The sequence below is a fragment of the Triticum urartu genome, chromosome 3, assembly GCF_003073215.2.
Source record: "Triticum urartu cultivar G1812 chromosome 3, Tu2.1, whole genome shotgun sequence".
Lineage (NCBI taxonomy): Eukaryota > Viridiplantae > Streptophyta > Magnoliopsida > Poales > Poaceae > Triticum > Triticum urartu.
Window position 1 is genome coordinate 15682179 of NC_053024.1, and position 21265 is coordinate 15703443.

Below are 21265 nucleotides of genomic sequence, written 5' to 3' on the forward strand. Positions count from 1 at the left end.
ACCATTTCGAGACTCCTCGTCATGTCCATGATCTTATCCGGGACTCCGAACAAACTTCGGTCATCAAAACACATAACTCATAATACAAATCGTCATCGAACGTTAAGCGTGCGGACACATCTCCGTTCAATAACCAATAGCGGAACCTGGATGCTCATATTGTCTCCTACATATTCTACGAAGATCTTTATCTGTCAAACCGCATAACAACATACGTTGTTCCCTTTGTCATCGGTATGTTACTTGCCCGAGATTCGATCGTCGGTATCATCATACCTAGTTCAATATCGCTACCGGCAAGTCTCTTTACTCGTTCTGTAATGCATCATCCCATGACTAACTCATTAGTCACATTGCTTGCAAGGCTTATAGTGATGTGCATTACCGAGAGGACCCAGAGATACCTCTCCGATACACGGAGTGAAAAATCCTAATCTCGATCTATGCCAACTCAACAAACACCATCGGAGACACCTGTAGAGCATCTTTATAAACACCTAGTTACATTGTGAAGTTTGATAGCACACAAGGTGTTCCTCCGGTATTCAGGAGTTGCATAATCTCATAGTCAGAGGAACATGTATAAGTCATGATGAAAGCAATAGCAATAAAACTAAGCGATCATTAATGCTAAGCTAACAGATGGGTCTTGTCCATCACATCATTCTCTAATGATGTGATCCCGTTCATCATATGACAACACATGTCTATGGTCAGGAAACTTAACCATCTTTGATTAACGAGCTAGTCAAGTAGAGGCATACTAGGGACACTCTGTTTGTCTATGTATTCACACATGTACTAAGTTTCCGGTTAATACAATTCTAGCATGAATAATAAACATTTATCATGATATAAGGAAATATAAATAACAACTTTATTATTGCCTCTAGAGCATATTTCCTTCAGTCTCCCACTTGCACTAGTCAATAATCTAGATTACATAGTAATGATTCTAACACCCATGGAGTCTTGGTGCTGATCATGTTTTGCTCGTGAGAGAGGCTTAGTCAACGGGTCTACAACATTCAGATCCATATGTATTTTGCAAATTTCTATGTCTCCCTCCTTGACTTTATCGCGGATGGAATTGAAGCGTCTCTTGATGGGTTTGGTTCTCTTGTGAAATCTGGATTCCTTCGCCAAGGCAATTGCTCCAGTATTGTCACAAAGGATTTTCATTGGACCCGATGCACTAGGTATTACACCTAGATCGGATATGAACTCCTTCATCGAGACTCCTTCATTTGCTGCTTCCGAAGCAGCTATGTACTCTGCTTCACACATAGATCCCGCCACGACACTCTGCTTGGAACTGCACCAACTGACAGCTCCACCATTCAATATAAATATGTATCCGATTTGTGACTTAGAGTCATCTGGATCAGTGTCAAAGCTTGCATCGACGTAACCATTTATGACGAGCTCTTTGTCAGTGAGCGAGTCCTAGACTAAGGGGTCATCGGGCGTCCAGCCTATTAGCTATGGGTCGGACTGATGGGCTGTGAAGATGCGAAGACCGAAGACTACACCCGTGTCCGGATGGGACTCTCCTTGGCGTGGAAGGCAAGCTTGGTGACCAAATATGTAGATTCCCTTCTTTGTAACCGACCCTTTGTAACCCTAGATCCTCCTGGTGTCTATATAAACCGGAGGACTTAGTCCGGAGGGGCATATTCATTACCATAGTCATACAGGCTAGACTTTTAGGGTTTAGCCATTACGATCTCGTGGTAGATCAACTCTTGTAATACTCATATTCATCAAGATCAATCAAGCAGGAAGTAGGGTATTACCTCCATAGAGAGGGCCCGAACCTGGGTAAACATTGTGTCCCCTGTCTCCTATTACCATCGACCTTAGACGCATAGTTCGGGACCCCCTACTCGAGATCCGCCGGTTTTGACACCGACATTGGTGCTTTCATTGAGAGTTCCACTGTGTCGTACCCAAAAAGGTTTCGATGGCCCCTTCAATCGTCAACAATGACGCTGTCCAAGGAGAAACCTTTCTCCCCGGACAGATCTTTGTATTCAACGGCTTCGCACTACGGGCCAACTCGTTTGGCCATCTGGAGCAGATCGATAGCTACGCCCCTGGCCATCAGGTTAGATTTGGGAGCTTGAACTACGTTGCGGACGTCCGCGGAGATTTGATCTTCGCTGGATTCGAGACCGCGGCGACCGCTCCTGACCACCTCGATGAACATGACCTAAATCTGTCATCGGACCGCGTTCATGAGATACTCCTGTAACTACTCTGGCCTTAGATCCGGAGCATACTGCGCCATCCAAGGATTGGAGGTTCAACCCCACCATGGAAGCCACAGATTCCCCGGTGTTAGAGCCGCACATGGACTTAACCTCACACAGTATTTGTGCCACCGGAACTCCAGACTCGTCTCCGGTCAGAAGTTCCGAACCATGTGAGCCCGCGGACACCGAACTTGATCGTTTATCGATCTTCGAATTCAGCGCCACAGACATTTTCCAGCACTCACTTTTGGGCGATGTGCTAAACTCCTTAAAGAGCATGTCCTTGGCGAGGGACTCACAACCGAACTATGTTTGGTTCAAACTAGGGGCTGATGATGAAGAATCTTGCTTCCCACCCGCCACCCACTTCATAGCCACAGTCGAGGATTTAACCGACACGCTTGATTACGACTCCGAAGACATCGACGGTATGGACGGCGATGCTAATGAGGAGCATAACCAAAATCTGCCATTCACTGGACGCTAGACGGCCACTTCTTTGTACGATGTGTACATGGTGGACACACCCAAAACAACCAACGACGATGACAAAGAAAATCCAGTTGAGAATAAACCTCCTAAGACACAGCAAAAACACCAGCGTCCTCGGCGCCGCTCTAAGTCACGCCGTTCAAAAGACAGCAATGCTGGCACCGGAGAAAATAATATTTCGGACGATGCTGGAAACGATGAAGACCCTGTTGAGGCAACTTCCGAACAGGGGGAACCAGGAAACGGGCAAGTTAGCCCTGATGAACAGGCCACACATGACAATTCGGAGGACGACAATTATCTCCCGCTCTCTGAAGATGAGACAAGCCTCGGCGACGAAGAATTCGTCGTGCCAGAGGAACCCTCCGAGCAGGAGCGCTTCAAGCGCCGGCTCATTGCCACAGCAAGAAGCCTGGAAAAGAAACGGTAGCAGCTTCAAGCTGACCAAGATCTGCTCAATGATAGATGGACTGATGTCCTAGCAGCCCAAGAATACGACCTCAAACGCCCAGCCAAGAGTTACCCGAAGTGCAAACTGCTGCCTCCGTTCGACGAGGATGCACTGAAGTCCGTACCTCCTCACGCAATACGGCTAACAGACCACTATGTGGTCGGGAGGAAGCGGCAATTCAAGCCGAACAACAGCCTATACCACTGGAGCATGAAAACAAATATAAAGCAGCCCAGAATTATAAACATGGCACTCGACAGGAGCTGGACAACAAAACAGGATATACCAGATCGATTGACGGATCACAAAGATGCACCTCAACACGTGACGACGGCCATCTATTCGAACGTACTGGACCTAGTCACGCCCGGGCCGAAAACCATAGACGAACTCCAATAAAGATACGTCGCGTTGTGGCCCGATATAGAGGAGCCGCACACCCCCTTTGCTTCACTGATGAGGTGATGGATCATGAATTCCCTGAAGGGTTTAAACCCACAAATATTGAATTATACGACGGAACAACCGATCCCGCGGTGTGCATTGAGGATTTCCTTCTCCATATCCATATGGCCCGCGGAGACGACCTTCATGCCATTAAATACCTCCCGTTAAAACTCAAAGGACCAGCTCGGCACTGGTTAAACAGTCTGCCTGAAAACTCGATTGGCAGCTGGGACGATCTGGAAGACGCCTTCCGCAGCAATTTCCAGGGTGCATATGTCTGGCCACCGGATGCCGATGATTTAAGTCACATTGTCCAGCAGCCCGAGGAGTCCTCCAGGAAGCTCTGGACTAGGTTCTTAGTTAAAAAGAACCAAATCATAGACTGTCCTAACGTAGAAGCCTTAGCGACCTTCAAACACAGCGTCCAGGATGAGTGGCTCGCCCGCCACCTTGGTCATGAAATACCAAAATCCATGTCAGCCCTTACGGCTATGATGACCCGCTTTTTCACGGGAGAAGATAGTTGGCTCGCTCGTAGAAGCAATAGCGCCAATGACCCAGGAACTTTCGAAGTCCGGGACGGCAATGGGAAGCCACGACGCAATAAAAACAAGCACCTTAATAACAATGAGGGAACACGTGACACAGTGGTCAACGCTGGATTCAGCGGCCCCAGACTTGGCCAACGAAAAAAGCCGTTCACGGCAAAAAGGGACGGACCATCCAATTTAGGCAGAATATTGGACAGGCCCTGCCAGATTCATGGCCACCCCAATAAACCAGCTAATCACACCAATAGAAGTTGTTGGGTTTTCAAACAGTCCACCAAGTTAAATGTCAGACACAAGGAGAAGGGGCCGCCCGGCGATAGCGACGGAGAAGAGACTCACCAACAGAACACCGGGGGACAGAAGCAGTTTCCTCCCGAAGTAAAAACAGTAAACATGGTATATGTTACATACACCCCTAGAGGTGAATGCATGGAAAACTCCCCCCATACAGAAGATCATACTATGGATGTCTCAGCCGAGCTACAAAGCGGCCTCATCTCACCGCATACCTCATCGGCCAGGGCGCCGCCAGTCTCCATTCAACGCGGACGGTCAATGTCCATATTGGACTAGCATCTCGGCTTTCGCCGCTCGCCTAATACACATGCGAAGTCGGTTCCACGCATACATAATTATGCACTTAAAATACCTTGAGCATCGGCAGAAGCACAATAAGGATAGGCCTACAAGCACTTCCATAAACTCTCTTGTTTTCCTAACTATCTTTCCTTTTTTTACTACCCTATCTACAGATGACTCAAAGGCTGGTCACCCACGGGCTCTATCAGAGTTCGGATTCATACACTCATCTAAAAGTCATTTCTGTCAAGGAATACCCTAACCGAGGACAGGCGATGCAGACGTGCGACAGGAGGTCCAAAATAAATTTTTATAGATCGTACTCAGTATTTCGAGCCTGTAAAGTACCTTTATCCTCAGCCTTCCACCCTTGGCATGTAAAATAGCCAGGGTGTGGCTTTGTTATTTATATAAACGATTGGCACATCACTCAGATCCCGGTAAAAATAAACCACTCTTTTCTAAAAAGACCGAGTTTTTGCCCCTACGGTTGTTTCAAACATACACCTCGGCTTAACTGGCCAGGGGCTCGGTATGGGAACAAAACGAGTTGCCGACAAGTCCGAACAGCTCTATAGCATACTTCGGCGTCGCGAGTTTGGCCTTATATGCATCAGCTCTGAATCATGTCTTGGGTCAATAGTTGGGTTGCCCGGCTCCCGTGCTTGCTACCTTATGTTCCGCTATATCAGCTAAGGTAGTAAAGGGAGAACTACTGCGATTGTGCTTCCGGTTAACCTGGTTAAGCACCTCAGTAGAGAAAGCCGAAAACTGACTGTCATGATGCGGCGAGAGCTGGTCAACCACTCGATGACTTATTCGAATCTTTTGCGGTTCCTTCCATGTCACACAAAGGACCTCTCCCGGGTCAAATATGTAAACGCATCATACGAGAATAAGCCGCGTACATACCAGTGGCTATATCGTAGACCCACCATAAAACTCCTATGGCTAAGTGAAAGTGTTAACGCCCTATAGTTCGGTTGCCTTGTTCGCCGCATTGACACCTCCTTCACGGACCAAGACGTTGGGTCAAGAGTGATCAGATGCTTTTCCGAACACCCCCATATTTCCTACGAGGGGGCTGAAGCCGACGACTGGAAAACTTTCAGATCACATACAAACGGCCGCACAGGAGGAACAAAAGCCTTCAGGCAAAACTAAAATATAGACTGATTATAAAAATTGTCTTTTACAATTCGTACAAAGTTCACTCGAACATTATGCCTTTTGAGCATTAACCCTCTATCAAGCGGGTAGCCTCTAAGACGTCCTCAAAATAACGCTCTGGTGTGTGATGGTCCTTTCCCTTGGGTGGACTCTTCGCCGCAACATCGATGGCCTTCATCTTCCCCCAGTATGTCTTGACACGGGAAAGGCCATCCGTGCACCCTCAATGCACGCCGGCCGCTTAACAACGTCGATACGTGGCGCCGCATCAACAAGCCGCTGCACCAAGCTGAAGTAGCTATTCGGAATAGGCTCAGTCGGCCACAGCCGGATTATGACGTTCCTCATGGCAGCGCCGGATATCCTATGAAGCTCGACCCATTGGGACATCTATTCATTTAACAATAGAGGGCGCTTTGATGCGCCAAATTGTGACCAGAAAAGCTTCTCCGTTGCATACCCCTCTCGCGCTTGGTAAAACTGCACCGCATCGGAAGAACTCTTCGGCAAGTCTAAAAATTCGTCTGGAGAACTCCACAGTTGGTTAAACTGAGCATAGTTCGGATCGCCGAACTTAGTCTGTAGCAAAAAGGGCTTACCGGCCGCAATCTCCCCAGCTTGCCGGATCTCCTCACGGGCTGCTCTGGATTCAGACCTCGCTTCTCTCGCCTCTCGCAAGGCCTTGTCAAGGTCAGCCGTTTTGGCTTCATTCTCCTTCTCAAGAAATTCACAGCGGCTAGTAGAATTTTTTAGCTCGAGCGCCATCGTGGATATTTTCTCCTCGTCTTGGCGCCGAGCAGCTTGTTCGGCCTTTAATTCAGCCGATGCCTTTTCGGCAACCGCATTACTAATCCGGGCCCGTTCCTTGGCCCAGGCCTGCTCCGCCCGAAGAATCTCAACGGCGGCGGCACCATCTGCAGCCATGCATATCCAAGTATGCAACTTTCAGCGTCACGCTTATATTACAAACACATATGTGTAAGGACTGCTCTGAATACATACTTTGCGACTCGTCAAGACGCATATTGATTAACGCAATGTCATCCCCTGCCACATCAAAGCTTCCGCTACAGCTCGGCAATATCGATAGTCCGGGTAGTAGTCAGGGGGGAAACAACCTGTGTTCCAATTAACCACATTAGTCCTTGAGTGTTTATTCTTGATCCTCCGTTCGCCTCCCATGGGAAGCCAACCCGAGTCTCAAGGGCTACTACATATACATAGGTGCATTTTTGCAAATAATACATAGTTAAAAATATTACATCACAAATCTCGAAGCCTCTTAGCAGGCTCATGAAGGCTTCATTCAATCCGCTCTTCGCGTACAGAATCTTCTCAACCACCAACCCATCAAGGTACGATGTTCCTCCGAGACAGATGTTTTTCGCAGCATATCCCTCAACATATCCGGCGCCACCGGGTCTCCGAAACCCGCTGTAGGAGCACGACCATACTTTGAAGGAACCCATTCACCCGTCTCCAGAATCATCGTTGGCTGGAAACCGGATAGTCCGGGGCCTTCATTGTTGGCCCCCGAATCCCGGACAATCGGAGGTTCACCTTTGGGTACTGCCTCTTTCATCCCCCACGCCGCTTGTTGATCAAGAAAACCCTCCGAGATGACACTTTGGAGTCGTCCGCCTTATTGGGCGAGGAGGTCGGGGAGGCGTCTCGCTTTCCGTCATCTCTGGGAGAAGATCTCCCGAAGAAGAGGATTGCCCAAGAAAACTCTGTGCCGAAACTGTAAAAATACACATGCACATTACATGTCTCTTTGGTAACAGGAAAGGAACGGGATGCGATCAAAGCACCCCGGATTCACTTATGATTTGGTCGAAGGCTTGTCCTCACGGTGGAGCTATTCAACGGCGTCGCCTTCCAATCCCGAGCCGCCCGATGATGGCATCTTGCCCCTCTTGGGAGACCGCCCCTCCCAACCTTCGGAGGCGGCCCTTTTCTTCCTGAATGGAGAAGGGATACTTGCTTCTCCTTCGCCTTTATCTTCGGGTGAAGAACTGTCGATTTCTCCGGACGCCGTACCTCTGTAACGAAGGTCATCCCGGGTCTTCCCACTCTCCACCTTGCCCTCCTCTGCTGGCGCCTGGTACGGTGCCGGTGCCAGCATCCTTGTTAACACGGGGTCCGCTGAGTCTTCAGGAAGAGGGGCCGGACACCTAATCCGTTCCGCTTTCTTTATCCAGCCCTGGAAAAAGATGGTTTGCTTAGTGACTTACCACAGGATACCTCATTAGGAGGTGTTCGGCGGGCGGATACTTACCGTGGTGTCCGGATGGTTACAGTCCAGGCCAATGTCTTCGGTAGTATCTGGCCACTATTTTTGTTTCCTGAAAAATAATTTCCACATCCCTTTGTGCGTAGTGCCGAAGAAGTGTTGAAGTGTCTGCGGCCCTTCGGGATTAAACTCCCACAGGCGGAGAGGCCGCCTTTGGCACGGCAAGGTCCGACGAGCCAGCATTACTTGAATAACGTTGATAAGATCAATGTCCGTCTCGAGGAGGCTCCGGATGCGGCTCTGCAGAGTATGTACCTCATCAATTGACCCCCAGTCCAACCCCTTATTGATCCATGACACAAGCTGAATCGGAGGGCTGGATCGAAACGCAGGCGCAGCCGCCCACTTGGAGCCGCGGGGTTCGGTGATATAGAACCATTCCCGCTGCCATAGGTCAGAGGACTCGGTGAAAGATCCTTTAAGCCAAAGAGCGCTATTAAGCTTGCTCACGATGGCGCCACCACACTCCGCCTGCTTCCCCCCTATCATCTGCGGCTTCACATTGAAGGTCTTGAGCCACAAGCCGAAGTGTGGAGGGATTCGAAGGAAAGCCTCACATGTGACGATAAACGCCGAGATAAGAAAAACAGAGTTCGGGGCCAGATCATGAAAATCCAGCCCGTAGTAGAACATGAGCCCTCGAACAAAGGGATTAAGGGCAAAGCCTAAACCTGGAGGAAGTGGGAGATGAACACGACCCTCTCATCGGATCTGGGGGTAGGGATAACCTGCCCTTCGGCAGGGAGCCGATGGAGGATTTCTGCGGTCAGATATCTCGCCACCCTAAGCTTCGCAATATCCTCCTCTGTAACAGAAGAAGCCACCCACCGACCGGGAAGGCTGGATCCGGACATGAATAAGGTTTGAGGTGGTCGAAACTTGGGTTTTAGAACTCGAGATAGCAAGGGCTGAGGAAGAAGCAAACTTGGAAGAGGGGGAGGCGGATCTGTACCTCTTTATAAAGGTCGTGAGTATCTAAACGTCAACTCCCGGGCCTTGAAACTTGCATGTTTCCCAGAAGTTGTACCACAGAGACGGTTGGGTTACCCACGTCTGTGTTAATAAGAATCCCTTAATAAAGGGGACACGATCTCGGCTTGGATAAGACATGTCAAGAAAGTCGCGCCTCGAAACCCGGGGCTGCAGGCCAATAACGGATTTAAAGTAATGTCCTGACGGCGACGTAGCATCATGCTATAAATAGTTGTCAGTGGATTAGGTTTATAAATTATTGTGCCCTCTGCAGAAGTATACAAAACTTATGTTATAGGTTCGGACACGTTCAATATGTCTGAAGACTATCTTGGAGTTCGGAAGGAGGAACCCGCCTTGCAATGCCGAAAGCAGACCTACGCGCTGGATACCTTGTCATTGAAGCTAGGTTCAGGGGCTACTGAGGGAGTCCTGGACTAAGGGGTCCTCGGGCGTCCGGCCTGTTAGCTACGGGCCGGACTGATGGGCTGTGAAGATGCGAAGACTGCACCCGTGTCCGGATGGGACTCTCCTTGGCGTGGAAGGCAAGCTCGGCGACCAAATATGTAGATTCCCTTCTTTGTAACTGACCCTTTGTAACCCTAGATCCTCTCGGTGTCTATATAAACCGGAGGACTTAGTCTGGAGGGACATATTCATTACCATAGTCATACAGGCTAGACTTTTAGGGTTTAGCCATTATGATCTCGTGGTAGATCAACTCTTGTAATACTCATATTCATCAAGATCAATCAAGCAGGAAGTAGGGTATTACCTCCATAGAGAGGGCCTAAACCTGGGTAAACATTGTGTCCCTTGTCTCCTGTTACCATTGACCTTAGACGCACAGTTCGGGACCCCCTACCCGAGATCCGCCGGTTTTGACACCGGCAGTCACCTCCATAAACGAGAAACATATCCTTAGTCCTTTTCAGGTATTTCAGGATGTTCTTGACCGTTGTTCAGTGATCCACTCCTGAATTACTTTGATACCTCCCTGCTAAACTAATAGTAAGGCACACATCAGGTCTGGTGCACAACATTGCATACATGATAGAACCTATGGCTGAGGCATAGGGAATGACTTTCATTTTCTCTCTATCTTCTGCAGTGGTCAGGCATTGAGTCTGACTCAACTTCACACATTGTAACACAGGCAAGAACCCTTTCTTTGACTGATCCATTTTGAACTTCTTCAAAACTTTATCAAGGTATGTGCTTTGTGAAAGTCTAATTAAGCATCTTGATCTATCTCTATAGATCTTGATGCCCAATATATAAGCAGCTTCACTGAGGTCTTTCATTGAAATATTCTTATTCAAGTATCCTTTTATGCTATCCAGAAATTCTATATCATTTCCGATCAACAATATGTCATCCACATATAATATCAGAAATGCTACAGAGATCCCACTCACTTTCTTGTAAATACATGCTTCTCCAAAAGTCTGTATAAAACTGCTTTGATCACACTATAAAGCATATATTCAAACTCTGAGATGCTTGCACCAGTCTATAAATGGATCGCTGGAGCTTGCACACTTTGTTAGCACCTTTAGGAGCTTGCACCAGTTCCTCAAAAAAAAGTTACATACCTCATCAGAGAACTCAATTGTTCAGAATCCTCAGCTGAAGAAAATGGCTGATGGCAAGAAACCTCAGAAGGGAGGGAAGAAGTTGGAAGTCAACAATGCTTTTGAGATACCTGAAGACATCTATGCAGGGTATTGCACTCCTCCTCATGAGACAAAGAATGAGCGTAAAGTGTGCATTTAGAGGATAGAGAGGAGATGGGCCATAGAATGGAGGGAATATCGCTTGTCACTCCCAAGTACATGAAGAAATTCGTTGTACACCCTCCATGCCCAAGACCTCCATTGGCACCAGGCCAAGAAGCTGATCCCTCTAGCATTAGAAGAGGTGAGGATTTCCCCAAGGAGTGGGACAAGCGTCAAGCTAAGCTGGCCAAAATGGCAAAAGAGGCAGCGAAGAAATTCAATGAAGATTCTGCTGCTGCCACTGCTGAGGCCTCTGCTAGCAAGCCTAAGAAGGCTATGCCCAAGAAGCTTGCACACAAGCCCAGTGCTTCTGCTTCAATGCCCTTACAGCCAAGCACCTCAGAAATGCCCTCACGGCCCAGCTCTGCAAAGCCCTCACGGCAAATTCCTCAAGCTGTTCCTGCTCCTCCAAAGTCCTCAGCTCCTCCTCCAAAGTCCTCAGCACTTGTGCATCTCACCTCATTCCAAAGGACAACTGGCAGCCTCAGGAGCCTCTGTAAGTTCTTCAGCTCCTCCGAATTCTTCAACAGGCCCTACCTTGCTGAAGACCAAGGCCACTGCTGGACGAGGCTCTAGACCAAGTCCTCACGAGAAGCAGGTTGCCTTTCAAGTACCGTCCGATGAAGATGAAGCTGATGATGAGGAACTTGCCGAAATCATCAGAGATAGACAGTAAAGGGCCGCTAGAGCCAAAGTGAAGTTCCTCTCCCACTAGATCCAAAGTTGATCCTTGAGTACATTGATCTCTGGCACAAGAACCCCAACACTCATATGCCCGACTTCAAGCTAACTCCTGGCCAAAGTCACATGCTGACCGCCTTCATTGGCAAAGAAAAATGGAAGTTTGAGAAGGCCAGGCAGCTGAAGAAAGCTCAGTATAAAAAGGAGCGCTTTCTGAAGAAGAATGTTGTCAAAATAACAACTGATGAACTTGTGGCTGTTCAATCTGAAATCAAAAACCTCAGTGATGAATTTGACGCGTACCGTACTGATTGGCTAGGAGCCAAGGTCAGATTCATCAAGTTGGCTAAAGGATTCACCACCAATGTTGCAGCCCCAATGCAACATGAATCTCCTCGGGCTGAAGCATATGCTCAGCCGACTGAAGAACATGACATCACCGCTGATGAAAATCAGGCTGCTGATGAAAATGAGAGTACCATGGATGATGCATCTATTCTAGCCGCTGATGAAATTGCCAGGGCAACCACTAGTGTTGCACCTGAAGAACAAGCCAGGCCAGCTGAGCCATCAACTGCTGAGCCTGAAAAAACTGAACAAACCAGGCCAATTGCATCAGTTGTGCCTGAGGAAAATGAACCAATTTCCTCTGCTCCTCCTGCACCAACACCAAGTCCAGTTCTTCCTTCTGCATCAGAAGCGAAGAAAACTAAGGTTGCAGAGCGAGCAGCAGTAAAGAAGAGGAAAGCAGCTGCTTCATCACAGTCTTCAGCACCGAAGAAGATGAAGATATTGACAAGCTCTTTTGAGAATCCCATTGATGTTGTTCACTACAAGAAATATGTCAACTTGTGACCACCACTATTGGTCACTGAAAGGTCATGGTTTTTCATTTGCGACCTTTTTGTGACCAAAAATAGAAGGTCAAAAGCTGGCGGTCATAAACTGACTATAGCGACCTTTCTTCTGGAATGGTCGGAGACGTTTATGACCAAAATACGTCTACTGTGGCGTTTTGGTCACTAGCAACCTCCCCAGGCCACGTAGGCATCCAGCGTGGCAATCTGACGTGGCACAAGATTCAGCCCGGTCCAATTCGATTTTCTACATGGGCCTAGCCCAACAATTCGTCCTATTTGTGTTTTTTTCTCATATTAATTTTGGCTAGGTAGATGGGCCAAGCCCAACAATTAAGCCTTCTCATTTTTTGGGTCGTGGCATTTTCCGCTAGAAAGTTTTAGTTTTTTTGTAGTATAAAAAAGGTCCACTAGTCAAATGGGTCCCGGATGTCAGGTTCAGGTACGTGGGTCCCAGCTAGCAAGTTCATATTCTTCATATTTCAATTTAACAGTAAATAAATAACCAGTATTTAAATTGGCACAAACAAAACACACACATAATACTCCAAATATTATCAGCCAGATTCAGTACAGAGCTCCTATTGTACAAATAACATATACTTTACAAGCTCTACACATAATAAGCTCTAACATATACAAGCTCTACACGTGATACAGTGCCCTGGTGTTAACCCTGTAGCTCTACAAGTGTCTTAAATCTTCTTCAACATGGAGCTCCTTTGGTAGCAAGCACAAACTGGGCACCCGCATCATCACAGGAAGGCAATTTTAGATCATAAAAACGAATGTTCCAAGCACAGTTTAGAGAAAAGAACCAAGTAAATTTGCCCTTAATCATACAAACAAAGTTTAGAGAAAACCAAACATGAACAAGCACTTATTATGCAGGACACATACGTACACATCTCAGGAAAATCTCGGAAAGAGCAAGGTGTCAGAGCATGATGTTATCGAAAGCATGATTTACAAGTTTGTCTCTGAGACATACGATAGGTGCTTTTCATAGAAGACAGAAAGTAAAACTATTCATGTTTGCCAACCCAGACTCTAAACAAGACTCTAACCAAGACCATCCAGAAGTGACCCGAAGAGCGACCCAATATAGTGACTGCTACAGTTCATATTTTGATAGTAAAACTGATGTGTAATCATATAGATAATAAAATACATGGCACAATATCAGTACATCTCCAAACAGCCAATAAATCTCATAGTACCACAAGGACATGCACCTGCAGTACATCCTGCATTGCAGGTTCACATCAATAGCTCATAGCAAGGCTATCAGTTCAACAACACTAATACCACCTCAAGCATCAGCAGTTTAAGAAGAATGAGCACCAAAACAAAAGGGCAGTAGATACCTCTTCAAACTTTTTTTCAAAAATCAGCTCATCCTCTTGACCGCTCCAGATATCGTCCATGTGCATTGCTCAGGAAATTATAAATTCTGGTATAGCACACAAGAAAATATCAGAGTAGAAAAGTGGCATAGAAACTACCAAAAAATTCTCATGCTTATTGTTATTGCAAGAAGGCATCGATCAGATTTTGAAGCTAATAATAATTAACATGTACTTATCACTTGTTGGAGTTGGTTCTGTTCAATTAATCAATAGCAGCGTGAGCATAAGCATTAAATCAGCAGCACAAGTGCACACTTATTCAAGCTAGTAGCAGCCCAGCAGGCTAGCAGCAAAAGCATTCAAACAACTAGAGAAGCACAGTACAGCAGCACAAGCATTCAAAGAGCAGCAAGCCAGCAAGCACCATCCATCAGACCGGTAGCTTAATGGAAGAAAAATCTGAAGAATAAAAGATGTATAGGTTGAGGAAAGATGAGAGGATGCTGGGTTGCTTGTGAAGCTACGACTGCGAGGCTAGCAGGCTAGGGCTGTCACATGTCATATCTTATAAACTTAGGCAAGTGTTCTCTGGTTATCCTTAACATCATGCACTAACTTGGGTAATTAGCATCAAACAATACATATCAGTACAAGGCTAGGCAAGATAATAAAGACTTGGGAAAAGATAGCAGAGTTAAAAAAATGATATGTGCCCTTAAAGAGAGCGCAGTGTCAAGTGCGCCACATACATAGGCATTAGCCGCACCCACGACCCCTGGACACTCTCACAACCGAAGAGGAGGTGCCTTGCGTATGGTCTCCTTCGAGTCTGTGAGAGAAAGAACGAGGTTAAGGTCAGTACGCGCATCAAGGATGCTGCTGTTCTGGGTCAAGCTAAGTCAAGGGCATAAGAGAATTTAGTCAAAAAATAAAATAACATGTGAACATCTTGCACAAACTATCATCATTTATAAAAAATATAAAACAAATATGCATAAAGCTGTAGCTCATACTTATACTATATCAGGCAATAGCATTTAGCATATGCCAATATGTACTCAACATATTCCAATAAGACAGAAATGCACACACATGGATTCGCAATTAGACTATGCCTCTCTCTCACCGATCTTGCAGTACTATAATGCAGTACTATATGATATGTTCTGGGTCAAGCTAAGTCAACAGCATACAAACTAATTAGCAGTACTATATATGATGCAGCATACAAACTAATTAGACCAACACATACAAACTTATTTATAATGCATTACTATATATGCCTCCGAAAAAACTGGTCGCCGATCTTGAACTCGTGTTTCTTTCTGTGGTTGTGTTGGACATGCAACTCAATTTCTGTTTGTTTAAGACTAGCAGACCAACATAGTATCCAATGGAAAAAAGCAAACAGGGAAAACATTTTAGAGCAGCACAGTCACACCACATTTTTTAGTGAATTACAGTGCTCGAATTGCCACTGACATTGGACGCAAGCAGCTGCACAACTAATGCATCAGCAGACAAATAATGAACTAGCATACGCCCTTTTATGCATATTAATGCACATCAAGGAAACATCAATGGCAAAATACCATGACAAAAGCGTAGAAGTCTTTGTGATACTTCCAGAATTATCATACGAAAAGAAGGATTGCGTAATACTCAGAACTCAATCAGCAAACTCAATCAGCAAAACTCTTGTATCAAACACATGTGCATACCCACTTCCTCCCCCTCCTTTGGTTCTCTCATCCTCCCAGCTTGGTACGCCAGCCACTACCCAGTGCCTCTTGAGCACAAGTGCTCCCACAATGCATAGACAGAGTAACGGCATGAACCAAGTGTAGAAATGAATAGAAGGTGAAAGCAGACTGTCTCATCTCAGAGTTACTGAAGCGCAGACAGCGGGTAATTAACTGAAACAAGAGTTACCGAAGCTAGCTTACCAGGCTCTACAAAAGAATGGCTGTGGAGAACACACAAGCAAGTCGAGCGAGCCTACAATCAATCAGGCAACACATCAATTCTGTGAGTGAGAGAAAACCAAACAGTCGAGTAGTTGACTGAAGCTGACAAACAATCGAATAATGGATGGACTTACACTGTGAGCAGAGCACACATTAGCATCATCATCAATCACGAAGGACAAGGAAAGCCTTCGACTACCTGAAGAGCATCTTCAGGTTTTTAGGAGGATGGCGCGGAAAAGGAAAGCAGGGGGAGGATGGCGCGGAAAAGGAAAGTAGGGGGCTCACTGAGATGATGAGGATGGCACGGAGGCCGCTGCCCTGCTTGGTCCAGGAGAGCAGGTCACGGGCCGAGTTCCTGGAGGCGTCCCGCAGCCACGGCGCGGCCTCGCAGGTCCCCGCATGGAGGCGCTGCAGCAGCGGATCCCCGCCGTCGCCGGGTGGCCAGACGCCGCGACGGGACTCACCATGGCTTCGTCGGGGCCGGATCTGGAGCGCAGGGAGGGCGGGGAGGAGGGGAGCAGTTGCGCGAGGGGAACGAGCCGCCGGAGACCCGATGATCCCGTTGACGTCATCGCCGTCCTGATTGCCGGAGGCCCATGGCCGACGTGAAGCACGCACGCGCGCGCCGGCAAGAAAGCCGACTGCGACGCCATGGCCGTGCCTGGACTGGTGGATCTGGGGTGAAGGCTAGGGGAGAGGGTCCGTGGCGGAGACAAGGTCGGCGATGGTGGGTGGGGGTGGCCAGGGACGGGGAGGAAAGGAGGCCGGGGACAGGGAGGAGGTGGCGGCGGCGGCGACGAGACGAGGACAAGGGAGGAGACAGGCGGCGGGGGGGGGGGGGGGGGGGGGGGGGGGGGGGGGGAAGGGAGCGGGAGCGGCAGCGGCGATGGGGATAAGTGAGCTAGGGTTTTCGTGGGTGGATGAGGATGAGAGGGAGGGGGAGAGCGACGAGGGGGGTGTGTGGGCTGCCGTTGGATCCAGGCGCATCCGACGGTGCTAATCCATGATCCGCGTGAGATGGTTTTGGACCAATCAAAACACAGTACCCCTTTGATGATTTTAAGACCATTTAAATTGGTCATAATCGATTGAAAATAAGATGTTAAAACATGTCTGCTATTTGACGGCCTAGAAAATTTATAAAAACAAATAGAAATCAAAAACTTTGCATTGTGTCACCAAGTGTAACCTACTTTTCAGTAAGAACAAACTTTGAATAATGCAAATATCATAAAAAAGTGTTCTCAGAAATAAGTTTTCTGTAAGAGAATTATTTTTCGAGTGCCCAAAATGATTTTTTATGAGGAACCTAGCAAATATTTGTTGCAAATTTGGGCCACATCAATTTTATAAAATCTTAGGTCATTTAATGTTCAGTTGACCAAATGTTGCCTAAGGAAGTTTTCATTTTCTTTGGACGAAAAATTCGTTTTCCGTTTTTTCGAGTGCCCAAAATGAGTTTTTTTGTGAAGGTCCTAGCATATATTTGTTGCAAAATTGTACCTAATCAATTTTCTAAAATACTAGGACATATTTAATGCACAATTGACCAAATGGTTGAGTGTAAAAAGTTTTGATCCACCTCTCGTGAAAAAGACAAATGTCCACCGATTTAGGTGGAAGCGGGTCAAATTTGAACTGTAGCTACCACATAGTTTGCTCTTTATTTTTTCAAAAAATAATTTCTAGGTACATAAGTATCTATTTAATCATAGAAACACCAAAAAAATTCCAAGATTCAGCCACTAGCTAGGAACGGTCAAGCCGGCCGTTTTGACCGCATTTTGAAACGGGCATAAAAAATTCAAAAAAAATCAAAAAATTGGAAAACCTTCGCATTGCGTCATCATATGTGACCAAGTTACAAGGAAAAATAATAAACTTGCAATACGGCAATTATTTTAAAAAAGTGTCCTCGGAAACGAGCTATCAAGTGTGAAGATTCATGGCTTTCAAGCCAAATGATCAATCTTATGACCACATTCATGACATAGTTTGTTCAAATGATCTCATATTGTGCACAAGGGTGCATATTGGAATGGAAAACAATGTTGCCTAAGGAAGTTTTCATTTTCTTTGGACGAAAAAACAATTTTCCATTTTTTGAGTGCCCAAAAGGAGGGTTTTTTGTGAAGGACCTCCCAAATAATTGTTGCAAAATTGGACCAAATCAATTTTCTAAAATACTAGGACATATTTAATGCACAATTTACAAAATGGTTGGGGTGTAAAAAGTTTTGATCCACCTCTCGTTAAAAAGACAAATTTCCGCCGATTCAGCTGGAAGCGGGTCAAATTTGAACTGCAGCTGCCTCATAGTTTGCTATTTATTTTTTCCAAAAATCATTTCTAGGTACATAAGTGTCTATTTAATCAGAGAAACACCAAAAAAATTCCAAGATTCAACCACTAGCTAGGAACGGTCAAGCCCGTCGTTTTGACCGCATTTTGAAACGGGCATAAAAAATTCAAAAAAAATCAAAAAATTGGAAAACCTTCGCATTGCGTCATCATATGTGACCAAATTACCAGGAAAAATAATTAAGTTGTAATACGGCAATTATTTTAAAAAAGTGTTCTCAGAAACGAGCTATCACGTGTGGAGATCAATGGCTTTCAAGCCAAATGATCAATCTTATGGCCACATTCATGACATAGTTTGTTCAAATGATCTAATATTGTGCACAAGGGTGCATATTGGAATGGCAAACAATGTTGCCTAAGGAAGTTTTCATTTTCTTTGGACGAAAAAACAATTTTCCATTTTTTGAGTGCCTAAAGGAGGTTTTTTTGTGAAGGACCTCCCAAATAATTGTTGCAAAATTGGACCAAATAATTTTTCTAAAATACTAGGACATATTTAATGCACAATTTACAAAATGGTTGGGGTGTAAAGAGTTTTGATCCACCTCTCGTGAAAAAGACAAATTTCCGCCGATTCAGCTGGAAGCGGGTCAAATTATAACTGCAGCTGCCTCATAGTTTGCTATTTATTTTTTCCAAAAATCATTTCTAGGTACATAAGTGTCTATTTAATCAGAGAAACACCAAAAGAATTCCAAGATTCAACCACTAGCTAGGAACGGTCATTCCCGCCGTTTTGACCGCATTTTGAAACGGGCATAAAAAATTCAAAAAAAATCAAAAAATTGGAAAACCTTCGCATTGCGTCATCATATGTGACCAAGTTACCAGGAAAAATAACAAACTTGTAATACGACAATTATTTTAAAAAAGTGTTCTCAGAAACGAGCTATCACGTGTGGAGATCAAGGGCTTTCAAGCCAAATGATCAATCTTATGGCCATATTCATGGCATAGTTTGTTCAAATGATCTCATATTGTGCACAAGGGTGCATATTGGAATGGCAAATAATGTTGCCTAAGGAAGTTTTCATTTTCTTTGGACGAAAAAACCATTTTCCATTTTTCGAGTGCCCAAAAGGAGGTTTTTTTGTGAAGGACCTCCCAAATAATCGTTGCAAAATTGTACCAAATCATTTTTTTAAATACTAGGACATATTTAATGCATAATTGACAAAATGGTTGGGGTGTAAAAAGTTTTGATCCACCTCTCGTGAAAAAGACAAATTTCCGCCGATTCAGTTGGAAGCGGGTCAAATTTGAACTACAGCTGCCTCATAGTTTGCTATTTATTTTTTCCAAAAATCATTTCTAGATACATAAGTGTCTATTTAATCAGAGAAACACCAAAAAAAATTCCAAGATTCAACCACTAGCTAGGAACGGTCATTCCCGCCGTTTTGACCGCATTTTGAAACGGGCATAAAAAATTAAAAAAAATTGGGAAACCTTCGCATTGCGTCATCATATGTGGCCAAGTTCCCAGGAAAAATAACAAACTTGTAATACAACAATTATTTTAAAAAAGTGTTCTCAGAAACGAGCTATCACGTGTGGAGATCAATGGCTTTCAAGCCAAATGATCAATCTTATGGCCACATTCATGGCATAGTTTGTTCAAATGATCTCATATTGTGCACAAGGGTGCATATTGGAATGGAAAATAATGTTGCCTAAGGAAGTTTTCATTTTCTTTGGACGAAAAAACCATTCCCTTTTTCGAGTGCCCAAAAGGAGGTTTTTTTGTGAAGGACCTCCAAAATAATTGTTGCAAAATTGGACCAAATCATTTTTATAAAATACTAGGACATATTTAATGCACAATTTACAAAATTGTTGGGTGTAAAAAGTTTTGATCCACCTCTCGTCAAAAAGACAAATTTCCGTCGATTCAGTTGGAAGCGGGTCAAATTTGAACTGCAGCTGCCTCATAGTTTGCTATTTATTTTTTCCAAAAATCATTTCTAGTTACATAAGTACCTATTTAATCATAAATACATGGTTTGGTGGCGATACGTTGAGGTTTGGACAGTGGCCGAGGGCTCCAACTCTAGAGCGCGTAAACTCGCATGCCCGTCGCGTGGTCACCGCGTGACCGTGGCGTTGCCATGTGTTCTGGGCAGCCTAGGCATGTCTAGTGGGTTGGGAACTCCCCAGGTAGGTGCTAGGAAGAAAATTTCAACATAATATTCTCACGAGGAGACCGATCGATGCTCAAACATGAATTAGCAGCCAAGTGTTTGATTAGCGGTACAGGAAATGTACATGGCTAATGGGCATGTGTTTTGGCTGAGGATGATCAGTTACTAAGAAGACCGTCTTCACAAATTTTCAGCTCAAAAGGAGGAGCCTAGGTGGTACTTGCTTCGCAAAGTACCACACTAGACATAAATACGAATGTTGAAGCTGGGCTCAAAATAATGAATGGATTGAGCTGGCATTTGGTGGAGGATAGTTATTTGGGCATAGGAAAGCACTGTAGAAAATGGATACTATTTGAACATGCCAAAGTGGTACTTCCTTCACAAACTGTTGTTCTGAACAGAATAGGAAAATGAATATTTTTGAATTATTTTTGAACTAGGCAAGGAAGATTTTTACATATTTGACTAAGATATGACCCAAAGAATTTATAAGATTTTTTTGGGAATTTTGGGAATGACAAAAATATAGGTTGCTTCACAATCTAGGGCAAAAACTGCCACATGGACATGACACATAGGCAAAACTGATGAGGTGGCGCCTAGTCATAGCAACCCACCACAATTTACAAGGCTATGACCATCTATATTGGTCGTTAACAACTAGAAATAAGGCAGCGGACTAGCGTTGTTTTCTTTATGACCATTTCCTCTAATGAAATTATGACCTTTCTGACCAAAATGGTCATTATGGTTTAGGGTTTAGAGCCCCCCAGATAGCTTTTGACCAATTGGTCTAAAATGGTCATAAATTTATGACCAATTCTTCGAGGGTCACTGACAGAAGGTCATAAGTTGATGTATTTCTTGTAGTGGTTCCTGTCTCCAGTATGCCATCAAAGGAACTCGTTCCTT

The 21265-nt window shown here is 45.3% G+C and overlaps 1 long non-coding RNA gene across 2 annotated transcripts; it reads right to left on the bottom strand.

The window, feature by feature from the left end:
• Nucleotides 1-13569: 13569 nt before the first annotated feature.
• Nucleotides 13570-16042, bottom strand: LOC125547685. Of its 2 annotated transcripts, XR_007300728.1 has the most exons (4): nucleotides 15977-16042; nucleotides 15822-15873; nucleotides 14625-14704; nucleotides 13570-13979 (listed from the first exon to the last, which is right to left on the bottom strand). It is a non-coding gene; the product is annotated as an uncharacterized LOC125547685 (long non-coding RNA). The 2 variants fall into 2 exon arrangements; XR_007300727.1 differs by lacking the exons at nucleotides 15822-15873; nucleotides 15977-16042 and adding an exon at nucleotides 15597-15801.
• Between the last annotated feature and the right edge of the window lie 5223 nt (nucleotides 16043-21265).